The following is a 12,614-nucleotide window of genomic DNA, read 5'->3' on the forward strand; positions in this document are numbered from 1 at the left end:
CAGGCAGGCATTTTTAGACCACTTCAGGTTTAGACATTAACCAGACTGAAGTATTTTTTAACATTTAAAATAAAATAGAACTTTTTTACCAGAGTAAACAAAACAATGTATTAAATTTGACTTCCAGAAATGACCAAATTATTTTTTAAACATGATTTAATTTTTTTTCACATTTCTTTAAATGTCAAGTTTTCTTTGGCAAACTTATCCAAAATACTAAATTTTCATTTTAGAACTTATTTTACATTTATATAACAGAGTGCCCTAAATTGATGTTCATCAAGATACCTTTCTCTAGGCCCTAATGGTTTCTACCTTCCTTTTAAAATGTACTATCTTTTAAGTTGTCATTCTCAAAAATATTCTGGAGAAAAAATTAATGAATTAAACACCGATAAACTCTTCTTCATTTCTGTTATAGTGTAGTAATTTATCATCTAACCCACAGTGGTCTATCAGCTGAGTAAGGCTGTTTGTTGTTCTCCTCAGACATAGCTGACTGCAACTCGTAAAGCAACAGCTGGCTACAGCTTCTCCACTTCTGTATTAACACCTGTAACTGAGACAGGTCATTCTTTGATCTATACATTTTGACCAGTTTTAGCCTCCGAAGAAAGTCTTCTTTCTCCTCAATCTGCTTCACCAGTTTTGCTCTTTCTTCACTTAATCCTTGTTTTGGAAGATTCTCATTCACAAAGTCACTTTGGAGATCACTGCAAGACTCAGTATCAAGAGATTTAGATTCACATGCACTGATACTCTTGAAGGTATTTTTCATATATGTACTTATTTTGAATTCACCATCTATGTGTTTAAAACTTTCTTGAAGTTCCAAACAGTTTTCTTCTGTTGAAGATGCTGGTTTCTCAGGAAAAGCCTGATCGCTTTCTTCATTCTCTAAGACGTTTCACCGCACTGTAACGGGAATTAAATGAAGATCTAGTTTTCCTCAGTCGTTCTCTAAGTGTTGCACTCATAGGTTGTTTTCTTGTGCTCCTTGTCCAGGGAGATGGTGGATTGGTGCAAGCCCGTGGAGTGCTAGGTAAAATCACACCTGAGTCGGATGGGTTTTCCATCTTGAAAATAAAATCTTGGTTTACCTCTCCCTCCGCCATCCCCAGAGTGCAGAAAACGCGCCTGTTTCGTTTGTTTGTTTGTTTTAATTCATTCATTTGAGAGAAAGAGTGTGAGTTGGGGGGAGGAGCAGGGGGAGAGGGACAAACAGATGCCCTGCTGAGCGGGGAGCCCGTTAAGGGCTCGGTCCCACAGCCATGAGATCATAACATGAGCCAAAACCAAGAGCCAGACACTAAGCTGCCTGAGCCACCTGGGCACCCCAATTTGTTAGTTCTAAAAGATAAAATTGATAGTAGGGTAGAAGCTTCTAGGAGCTTCCAGAGTTTAGGGGGTCCCCCTGGTGACAGTTCCCCCAAGCTACACTAGGTACACTGGCACAGCTGCCTGCCATGGGGTTGGGGAGTGGAGAATGGGTAGCTGTTGCTGATGTGGGAAACAAAGGCAGAAGAAAAATTAAATTTCCTTACTACCTACAGCCTATTGACATGTCCTAGAAACAGGCAGAGAGACATTCCTCCAGGGACTCAACTGCCTCGATGTTAATACTTTGCTAAGGGCAAAAGGGAATGCTAGCCCCGCCCCCCGGCCGATCCTGTAAGTCTACTTTAGTGTATAAGAATGCCTTTGGGAACTTCCTTTATCTCTAAACACCCCCCCCAAAAGATACGTGTTGGCAATCATCCCCCAAGCATATGGCCCACCGATATACAACTGAAGGGTCTCACGTCTAAGGGTTTATTAGACGGTAATACATGACCTTTTCCCAACAATAGCTAGCCCACTCAAGGTCCTGGAAGCCTTGCTTCCAAAATTCCTCGGAGACTTACACTATCCCTAACCCCCTCCCAATTTGAAAGTCTATAATGGGCCACTCCTCACGACCCCGGTGCAGCTCCTTCTGCCCACGGGTCCTGTCCCCATGCTTTAATGAAACCACCTTTTTGCACCCAAGACGTCTCAAGAATTCTTTCTTGGCTGTCAGCTTCGAATCCTAACGTCTTTCCTACGTCAGTTGCTACACCAAGAGCTGAAAGTGACCAAAATTAACTGGGATTTACCACTCAAACCTTCCCCTAGAAACCGCAAACCTTCTAATAGACTTCAGAGTTCGAAGATAGTTACTTCATACAATCTACCATGAGGTGTACCTCCCTTCTTTCCAAGTTTGAGAACAGGCAGAATTGGTCAGTAGTGGGGACAATCACTTCTTCACTCATTAGATCTTCTCTAGTTTCGATCTTTGAAGGAAGGCCTATTTTTTTTTATGGGGCTTGAACCCACAACCCTGAGACCAAGGCTTGAGCTGAGATCAAGAGTTGGACACTCAACTGACTGATCCACCCAGGTGCCCAAAGGAAGGCCTATTTTAATTTACTTCGGCTATATTAACTATTTTAGTGGAGGAGAGGTGTCCATGGGGATTCAGTTTTGTCAAGACGATTTGTTACTGCTAAAGTCTTTTTTTTTTTTTTTTAAGTAAGCTCCACGCCCATCATGGGGCTCGAACTCACGACCCTGAGATCGAGTCGCATGCTGTACCAAGTGAGCCAGCCAGGTGACCCTATAATTGCCAAAGTCTTAATTTTAATTTATTACTCATTTGGGCAGAGCTTTCTTACCCACCAAAACACCAGATATTTTGGGCCAGTGGGTGCTATGACCGTGAAGATTTAGGCAAGACAATAATAGTTCTGATGGTCAAGATAAAGCCTCCCTGTTTGTCCTGCACTTTATATTCAGTAACTCCCTTAAAGGATTGTAAGGAGCACCTTGGGTAAATTTATTGGGGCCTCTAGATACAACTATAATTTGAGCCTCAGTATTAAGGCCATGAAGGTTTACCAACTGGCACATTTCAGCAGATATTAAAGTTAATTCAGAACCTATGTTAAAGAGGCGCAAAGCCAGTCTGTGCCTTTTTGTTATTGTAGCAAATTTTTTTATTTTGAATTTCCAGTTGGGTCAAATTGTGGACCCTTATTTTAGCCTTTGTTATCGTTCCCTCACTTTGTCCAGGTTTCTTTCTTTCTCCTTCCAGTTACTGGGTATATACTTCAGTGGGCTCTCCTATATTTCTCCCCATCTGTATAAGATCCTCCAATTAGCACCCTCATGGTTAAGGGCCCTGGGTTTAAGTTTAGTTTGAATTAACCCTTTCACTGTGCTACAGGGATACCACGAGTGTTTTTCCCCTATAGCCCTGACAATAGGGATTTTTGTTAGAACGGAGGTGCACAGGTAGCAAAAGGGTGCTGGACTCATAACCCAAGGTCAATGGATCAAAACCATCCTGTGCTACAATCCTACCTTTTCTGCCATGCTACTCTTTCTTTTTTTAAAGATTTTATTTATTTATTTGAGAGAGAGAGAATGAGAGAGCGAGAGCACGAGAGGGAAGAGGGTCACAGGGAGAAGCAGACTCCCCGCTGAGCAGGGAGCCCGATGCGGGACTCGATCCCGGGACCCCAGGATCATGACCTGAGCCGAAGGCAGTCGCTTAACCAACTGAGCCACCCAGGCGCCCCATGCCACTCTTTCTTCTTTCTCTTTGTACAAAGAATATGTTGGGTTTCTAGCCAGATAAAGTCCTAGCTTTCATTTTCTGTCTCTGTCCAATGATTCCTATGGTAGACCTTCCGGGAAGTTATGGGAAAAGTTCCCATGGGAACCCAATGACCAGGCTCATGGGTGGCTGTTTTTCCTCCAGGGAGTGCCAGTCAAATTCTCTCCCAGATTGAGGTTCACATCCAGTGTAAGGTCATTTTGTCTATGGCATATTTACATAAATACTTAATGCTAGTAATTTCTTTCTAAGCACTGCTCTAGCTGCATCCTATGAATGGCGATATATAGCACAGTAGACTCTTGAACAACATATTTGAACTTCAACGGTCCACTTGTACCTGGATTTTTTTTTTGACAAATACAGTACAATATTATAAATGTGTTTTTTCTTATGATTTCATTTTCTTTAGCTTTATTATAACAATAGAGTATATAATACATATAACGTAAAAAAATGGGTGTTAATCGACTATGTTATCTTAGGACTTCTGGTCAACAGGCTATTAGTAGTTAAGTTTTGGGGGAATCAAATTTATATGCAGACTTTTGCCAGTGTGAGGGTTTGGTACCTCTAATCCCTGCATTGTTCGAGGGTTAACTATTTTTATTTCCTTTCTAGTCATAATACTTTAAAATTTCTCCTCTGACTTCCTGTTGACTTTCCTTAATCTTCAGGTATTTGGATATTTTATAGGTACCTTTCTCTGACTTCTAGTTTAATTTTATTTTGTTCAAAAGCCTGCGTTGCATGATTTCAGTTTTCTTCAATTTGTTAGTTTTATAGTCTAGGATATTGTCTCTTTTGGTGCTTAGAAAGAATGTGTATTCTGCTCTTGTTGAGTGGAGAGTTCTACAAATGTCAAGTTTGTTGATATTACATCACTATATTTAAAGTAGATTTCTTGTAGGTAGCATATAGCTGGATATTTTTTAAAATCTCAGAGTCTCTTCCTCTTAATGTGTTTAAGCCATATGTATTTAATGTAATGGTGTGGTGGGATTTATGTCTATATGATATGATATAATAATAAACATTATCTGGGTCCTTGGTCCAGAATTTCTAAAACTCTTGGAGTTTATTGTCTTTTTTATGTTAATGAGGTAACTCCTAGGAGGAGGAATGCCTAGATAGCTTCAGGATGTGGGCTCATGGCCAGAAAAACCAACCACACTGAGTGTTATAGGCAACTAATGAATCATTGAACACTACATCAAAAAACTAATGATGTACTCTATGGTGGCTACTGAATTTAAGTTTGGAAAAAAAACAAAAACAAAAACCAACCACATAATTAGAGGGCTAAAATTTTCAGCCTCACTCCCAACCTTCTGGGAGGGGAGAGGCGTCAGAGATTGAGCTCAATCACTGTGGCCAGTGGTTCAGTCAATCATGCCTATGTAATGATGAAACCTCCATAAAAAAAATCCTCAAAACAAGTTTTAGAGAGCTTCTGGGTTGGTGAACACACGGCTGTGTTGGTAGGGTGGCACCCTGGAGAAGACATGGAAGTTCTGTGTCCCCCACCCTCTACCCCATGTCCTATGCATCACTTCCATTTGGCTGTTACTATGGTGTGTAGCCTTTATAACCAGTACTTGTAAGTAAAGTGCATTCCTGAGTTCTGAGTCCTAATCAAACCTGAGGGGGTAGGGGGAACCCCCAAATTTGTAATCGGCCAGGCGGAAGTGTGGCTGGCATCTGAAGTGGACATAGTCTTGTGGGACTGAGCCATTTAATTTGTGGAATCTGATGCTAACTCCAGGTAGACCATGTCATTATTGAATTGAAATTTTAGATACCCAGTTAGTGTCAGAATTAGTTGGTGTGAAAAACAACATGTATTTGGTATCAGAGGAAAAAAACCACACGTTCTTCTCATCTTACTATTTTTCTTCTATTTGTTCCTTCCATTTTTCTATTCCTGTTTTGCCTTTCCTGCTGTCTTTTCCTTTCCTGGGTTCACTGTTACAGGCACCAGGGTCTGCCCAGGACAGGGAATGGGCAGGAGGGGTGAGTTGGCTGAGATCGCGGGCAACAGAAAAGCTGATTTCCCAGTTCGGGTTCCTCAGATTCTGCGTTTCTTCCCCACGATGCCGGAACCCTTCTCCCCGCAGTGCCACATTGTAGGCTCTTCTGTGGATTTCCCCAGATCTTCTGACTCCATGAACCTCATTCTGAGCAATCTCCATGGAATGGAGGCTTTTCTTTCCCTTAACAGGTGCTATTAAATTCAATTTCTAGAAAGTACTTCTACCTCTGCCCGGATAATTTCACATTTTTGAGGACCTGACCTGTGAGTGACCATCTCCCTGTGATATGCTGGGAGTGTTAAGTCTGCAGAGACCTGCTCCCAGCACCACTGAGGACAGACAACCACATCGCCAGCCCCACTGGTCTTTTTTTTTTTTCTTCTTAAAAGGATTATTTATTTCAGAGAGAGAGAGCATGAGCTGGGGAAGGACAGAGGGAGAGGGAGAAGCAGACTCCTCGCTGAGCAGGCAGCCTGTTGCGGGGCTGGATCCCAGGACCCTGAGATCATGACCCGAGCCAAAGGCAGAGGCTTAACCGACTGAGCCACCCAGGCGCCCCACCCATTGGTCTTTGATAGTGCTTATTTATGCATAAGATCTCTATCTTAAGAGGGTCAATAGAAAAACAAACTGAGAAGCACCTGGGTGGCTCAGTTAAGTGTCCAACTTTTTTTCTTTTTCTTTTCTTTTTTTTTTTTTAAGTGTCCAGCTTTTGATTTCAGCTCAGGTCATGTTCTCAGGGTCGTGAGATCGAGCCCCACATCGGGCTCCATGCTGGGTGCGGAGCCTGCTTAGGGTTCTCTCTCCCCCTCTCCCTCTGCCCCTTGCCCCCTGCTTGTGCTCTCCCTCTCTCAGGGAAGGAAGGAAAGGAAAGAAAAACAAAGGGCAGGCCCATCCTATTTGGATTGATGGAGTTATTTTTAAGTTTTCATGCCAGTCTCCTGATAATGACCCACCCCCCACATTTTATGGAATACAGGCTTTTTCTGGGGGTTGTGAAGTCGGTCACTGTGTAGACAGGCCTCAGCTCCTGTGACATCGTGGGATAGCATGGAACTTTGAAACAGGTTTTAGATGCCATTACTTACCACCTGGATGCCAGGAGCATCTTGACATCAGCACACTCCCCTAAAGGGACTGCAGAGATTCAGAGCAGCCGGGAACAGCACAGAACAAGATGCAGAAGAAACAGGAAGTAGAACCATGAAAGGAGTGGACGAACCTGTGGAAACGAGGGACGTGTATTTAGCCACACCAAGATTAGGGTGATGCCCAGAGTGAAAGAGCATGTGGCTAGGAGTAAACAATGGACTTGGTGGGTAAGAGGTTACATGCATTGCAGATAATTGTTTCCGGAACTTAAGATAGTCTGTGATCTCTGCCTTGTGAATTCGTCATTTGAAAAGTAGTTCAATTGATCTTAAAAAACCCAACTTAAAGAAATCACTTCCCCTCACTTTAATGAAGAGAAGACAGTAACGGATGGTTCTCAGAAAACACCGGATACATAGTGTCACCATGCCCCGACAGAGCTGAATAAAGTCTCTCCTGGCTTGGCACCCCAGTCCTGCATGAGAACCCCAGGACACAAATACATTCTCTGGTGGGATCGGGGTCCTCCACACCATCCCTGTTCTTCCTCCACGCTGAGCTCCTTCTGACTCTCAGAGCAGCCACACTTCCCGAGCTTCTGGCTTCCCTTCGAAGTTCCCCTGGGAGTGTTTCCTGCCTCCGACTCCGCACAGAGCACGGTGCCTGGAAGGCCGCGCACCGCAGCCTCTCAGGCACGTGTGTCTGGCTGAGAAAGAAGCTCGCTCTCTGCCTCCCACAAGGGCAGGGGTCACCCAGTGGGGGGACTGCCTGTGAGTGTCCCAGGCCTCTGAAGGAAGAAGCCTGGTGTGAAGGACAGGAGGGCTCAGCTGCCTGCATGTCACTCTCAGTGTGGCCTCTGAAGGGACAGCTCTAGGACACCAGTGTTGGAGAGCTTCATTGTGGTACCACAGGTGTTGAAGGAAGACTGGAGGACTCGAGGGCCTCCTGGGTGACTCAGTCCCTTAAGCATCTGACTTCAGCTCAGGTCACGATCACAGGGTCCTGGGATCGAGCCACCTGTGGGGCTCGGTGCTCAGTGGGGAGTCTGATTCGCCCTCTCCCTCTGCTCCTCCCCCCAGTTCGTGCTCTCTCTCGCTGTCTCTCAAAATCTTAAAAAAAAAGAAAAAAAAAAGACTGGAGGAAACTATTTCAGGGTGGTCTTGAGAGTTAGCCTTTTGAGTCCTCAAACATATTTAATGGGACCATGGGAGGGGGAGAGTCAATGACCACAAGCACAAATTCACTTTCAGTTGCATAAATTAGTACTGTAACAACTTTAAAGTTATCTTAACAACCAAGAAGGATCACAGTACTCAGAATCTGTGAATCCCAGCCCCTTTTTGTCGCAGTGAGGAGACTGTTGGGCCAGAACTGGTTAGAGTCAGTTAGAAGCAGATGCCTGGCCACCGGCATCTTTAGGTCCAGAACGGCAACTGGAGACCCAAAGCCTGAGGCTTCCTTGAGTCTGAAGAAAGGGCTAAGAGAAACTGGGAGGGCTCCCTGGTTTCTGCTTATACCAGAACATCCTGTAGTCACCAACCCAGAAGCAGTGGCTCAGGGTGGAGGTGAGTGTGGCCAGTTGATCCTGGGGATATGGAGAGGAGGGAGGGCAGCTGACTTAGCATAGGCTGGGAGAGCAGACACACGGATCACTGGGCTGGGCCAGGATGTACCTGCTCTGGGGTCTGAGCCAGAGGGGGCTGACTCATGCTGGGGAGCAGCCCCCAGGTCTCTGAGGACCATCCGCACCCATACAATGAGAGGAGCACAGGAGGAGACCAAGTAGGCTGTGGGAGATACAGTGAGGCTGGGCCACCGTAGGCCGTTCTACCCTTTCACTGACCTATGGGTTGCCCACATAAAATCGTCCCCACCCAGTGCCTTCTCCAGTCTGTCCCTGAGTACTGCTTCAGGCCCGGGCTGAGCATCTGTAAAAAGGGGGCTGAGAGGGCTGTGTATGCCAGTAGTTATTTCAGAAATTTTAAAAGTGCATAAATAAATGACCACTTATGCCCAAAGAAGGGGTCCGTGCTTTGGTGGATTTTCTCCCATTCATTTGACTGAGACCATTATACAACTGATAGTAAATCATTTCCTGAACATAAAAATAACACACACTAGGGCGCCTGGGTGGCTCAGATGGTTAAGCATCTGCCTTCGGCTCAGGTCATGATCCCAGGGTCCTGGGATCGAGTCCCGCATCGGGCTCCCTGCTTCTTGGGAGCCTGCTTCTCCCTCTGCCTCTCTCTCTCTCTCTGTCTCTCATGAATAAATAAATAAAATCTTTAAAAAAAAAAAATAACACACACTAGGGCAAAGGAATGGATGAAGACCAGACTGGGATCCAGTCGGCTCCAAATAGCGAAGGGGGTGGGCAGTGAATGAGCCCTAGGGTTGGAGAACACCAGAAAAAAACCCAAAATCAATTATGTCTGATCACCTGCCTCTCAGGAGAAGCAGAATCAGGGGGAGACTCTCAGACTGTAACTACCTGGCTCTGTGGGTTTGGCGGTAGAAGGATGGGAAGGCAACTTCCCTGAGATCAGACAGTCTCCACTTGTCTGCAGCTCAGCACCTGCCAGGCCTTGGGCAACAGCCCTGGTTTTAGACCTTGACTACGCATGCTTCCAAGTGCGGGTTTGTGGGTAGTTTCTCTCAGGGCAATGAAACTCCAGCAGTTCCCTACCTATTCTGCCCTCTAACAGGCAAGCTGTTGACAATATCGAACTTTACCTGAGCCCTGTGCACCCAGAAAACTGCCGTGGTGAAATCCCCCCAACCTTTTGTTTTCTGAAAAGCTGTGTTCTAAGGAAACAGCTTACCTCAAAGAATTACCTTTCCCCATGTGACTTAGATAAGATTCACTCCCCATTCTTTCTCAGGACTCCCTTGTTTACCTGTGGCAAGGCCAGACACAGACCCTGAACCTGGTGAGATTAGAAATGTTTGTCTCCCTGAAACCACAAAGAAAAACTTTTGCTGGTCAGACAACTGAGACTTCCCCTACTTACAATCTCATCTGCAACTTGTTTGCCCCTCACTATAAAAGTATGAGGCTGAACCATTCTTCTGAGACGCTCAGATCTTTGGATCTGGGGTGCTCTCCCTGTTGCAACAGCCTACATAAAATCTCCTTACCTGTCCAGTGCATTTTGTCTTTGACCCTGGGCTACCTCCTGCTCTGGGCCAAAGCCACCACCCCACACATCGCCATTCCAAACCACCCCCTTTACCCCATCGCCATACTTTTCTCCACGTTTCCTCTCTAACCCTACCAGGTTGATCTTGGAAGTTCACATCTTGATCAGTGTCATCTCAAACAGAAAAAAAAAAAATTAACATCCAGTCATCAGACCAACTCTTGCTAGGCTGATCACCCTGAATAAATCAGTTTAGAAGAGAATAATCATTAAGAATAAATGCAATACCTCTCTCTCACCCTCCCCGTCTCAAGGAGAAGAGTTCTGGAAATCACTATTAGAAGGGGCCATGGGTCAAGCACATTCCAGTTTTTGCTCCCAGAAAAGTTTCCCATGCCCTCATGAAGCTTTTATTCTAATGATAGGCAGATGAAGAGACAGTACACCAGATATGTAATATACAACATGACAGGTATTAAATATGAAGGAAAATGGGAAGGGGGAAGCCACAGTGTGTAGGCAGGCTGAGACTAAACCTCTACATTACATTTTTTAAAAGACTAAATCTATAGGGGGCGGGCTCCTGGGTGGCTCAGGTGGCTGAACTGCCTTCAGCTCAGGTCATGATCCTGGAGTCCCGGGATCGAGTCCCGCATCGGGCTCCCTGCTCGGCGGGGAGTCTGCTTCTCCCTCTGACCCTCACCCCTTTCATGCTCTCTCTATCTCATTCTCTCTCAAATAAATAAAATCTTTAAAAAAAAATAAATCTATAGGGGGAAAAAGACTATAGATTTAAAAAGACTGAAAAGATATATCACCCAAACATCATGTGGACTTTATCTAGATCCTGATTTAAGTAAACAGCTTATGGGATGACTGGAAATTTGAGCCCCGACTAGGTATTGGATATCACAAAATTAAGTTCTTTGCATGTGCTAAAGTGGTGTGGTTCTATTTTATACTTTGGAAGTCAATGCTGAACTATTCGCAGATGGAGTGATGTGATGTTGGCGATTTGCTTCCAAGAAATACAGAAGGAAAGAGGAGAGGGTGTGGGTGGTGCATGCAAAAGGATTGGCAAAGAGGTGATAATTACTGAAGCTGAGTGATGAGTATGTGGGATCTATTGTACTATTTCTTTTTCTGCCTTTGCATTTCCATTGAAAAAGGCTTTTTTTGAAAAAATGCTATAGTGGGCTGAATTGTGACCCCCCCCACCCTGCGTCCAAAATTCGTATGTTGAAGTCCTCATCCCCACTTCCTCAGAATGTGACTGTATCTGGAGATGGGGGCCTGGAAAGAGGTAATTAAAGTAAAATAAGGTCCATGTGGGTGGGCCTTCGTCCATTGTGACTGGTGTCTTTATAAGAAGAGATTATGATGCAGACATGCACACACAGAGGAAACCCATGTGAGAACAGAGTGAGAAGGCGACCATCTACAAGCCAAGGAGAGAGGCCCCAGAAGAAACCAACCCCGCCAACCCCTTGATCTTAGATTTCTAGCCTCCAGAACTGTCGGTAATATTTGTTGTTGGTGAAGCCACTTAATCTGTGGTATTTTGTTATAGGAATTTTGTTATGTGGTATTTTGTTACCAGGCAGCCCCGGTAAACTAACACAAATGACTTCAAGAAATAAATGAATAAATTCTAGGGCGCCTGGGTGGCTCGGCTCGGGTCATGATCCTGGGGTCCTGGGAAGGAGCCCCACATCAGCCTCCCTGCTCCATGGGGAGCCTGCCTCTCCCTCTCCCTCTGCCTGCCACTTCCCCTGCTTGTGCTCTCTCTCTCAAATAAATAAAATCTTAAAAATAATAAATAAAGAAAGAAATGTCAGGTGAGTTTGCTGAGTATGGCTTTCTGAATCTACAATATTCACTTTAGCAAAGCTGTGAGATTCAAATGATCACATGTTCACAAAAAGGTGTAAGATGAAAACTACTCATAATTACTAGGATTTCTTGAGGTCTCACTACATGCAGGCACTAGAGTAGAGCTCTCCGTGAAATGTTTTATTTGCTCCTGCCAACAGTTTCGTGATCAAGGTAATACCATACCCATTTTATAAATGAGGTAATTAAGGGTCAAAGAGATTACACAGGCAGATAACTTAGTTGGAGAGTGAGGTTTCGCCCCAGACCAGCTGACTCCATGCAGAACCCCTCGCCCTACCCAGGCACTGTTTCTTTGGCAGTTTGGGTGGTTTCTTTCTCATCCTTGGGAAATCCCATTTAGCTCCTGCTGCCAGTATCTGAAGTAGGACAATGGGAAGATTCTCTCACAAAGTAAGAGCACAATTCCCTTTTAGTTTCCTCTTCCTGCAGTGCAGCCTTAGGAATTTTCATCTTCAAAACCATTGCTGAATGGGGCTGAATTGGCAGTAACAGCTTTAGGCTGGCCTTTTATCCAGACACCTCCAGGATCCTTTCGAGGGGAACTCCCTAAAAATCAATAATTCACTTGAAGTAGAGCATTCCTTCATGCGACATCATGTATGGAACTGAGATGGCACTTTACCTGTATTCTGTGGAAACCTGGCCTCTGTTACCATATGGGGCAGCTGTAATTTGCCAATTCCGCACTGTCTACATCCTAAGATTCTTAATCTAATGCATACATTATAAATATATGATCAGGAAGGATAATTCGAATGACCACTGTTTAACGGGACTTACAAGGCCATACAAGATACGGCCCTGCTTTCCTCT

General features: G+C 44.6%; 1 pseudogene; it reads right to left on the reverse strand.

Annotated features, from left to right (window-relative positions):
- Positions 1-384: 384 nt before the first annotated feature.
- On the reverse strand, positions 385-1,115 carry LOC113912239 (annotated as a pseudogene).
- Positions 1,116-12,614: the final 11,499 nt, after the last annotated feature.

Source organism: Zalophus californianus, chromosome 14 (genome assembly GCF_009762305.2).
Source record: "Zalophus californianus isolate mZalCal1 chromosome 14, mZalCal1.pri.v2, whole genome shotgun sequence".
In the NCBI taxonomy this organism is placed as follows: domain Eukaryota; kingdom Metazoa; phylum Chordata; class Mammalia; order Carnivora; family Otariidae; genus Zalophus; species Zalophus californianus.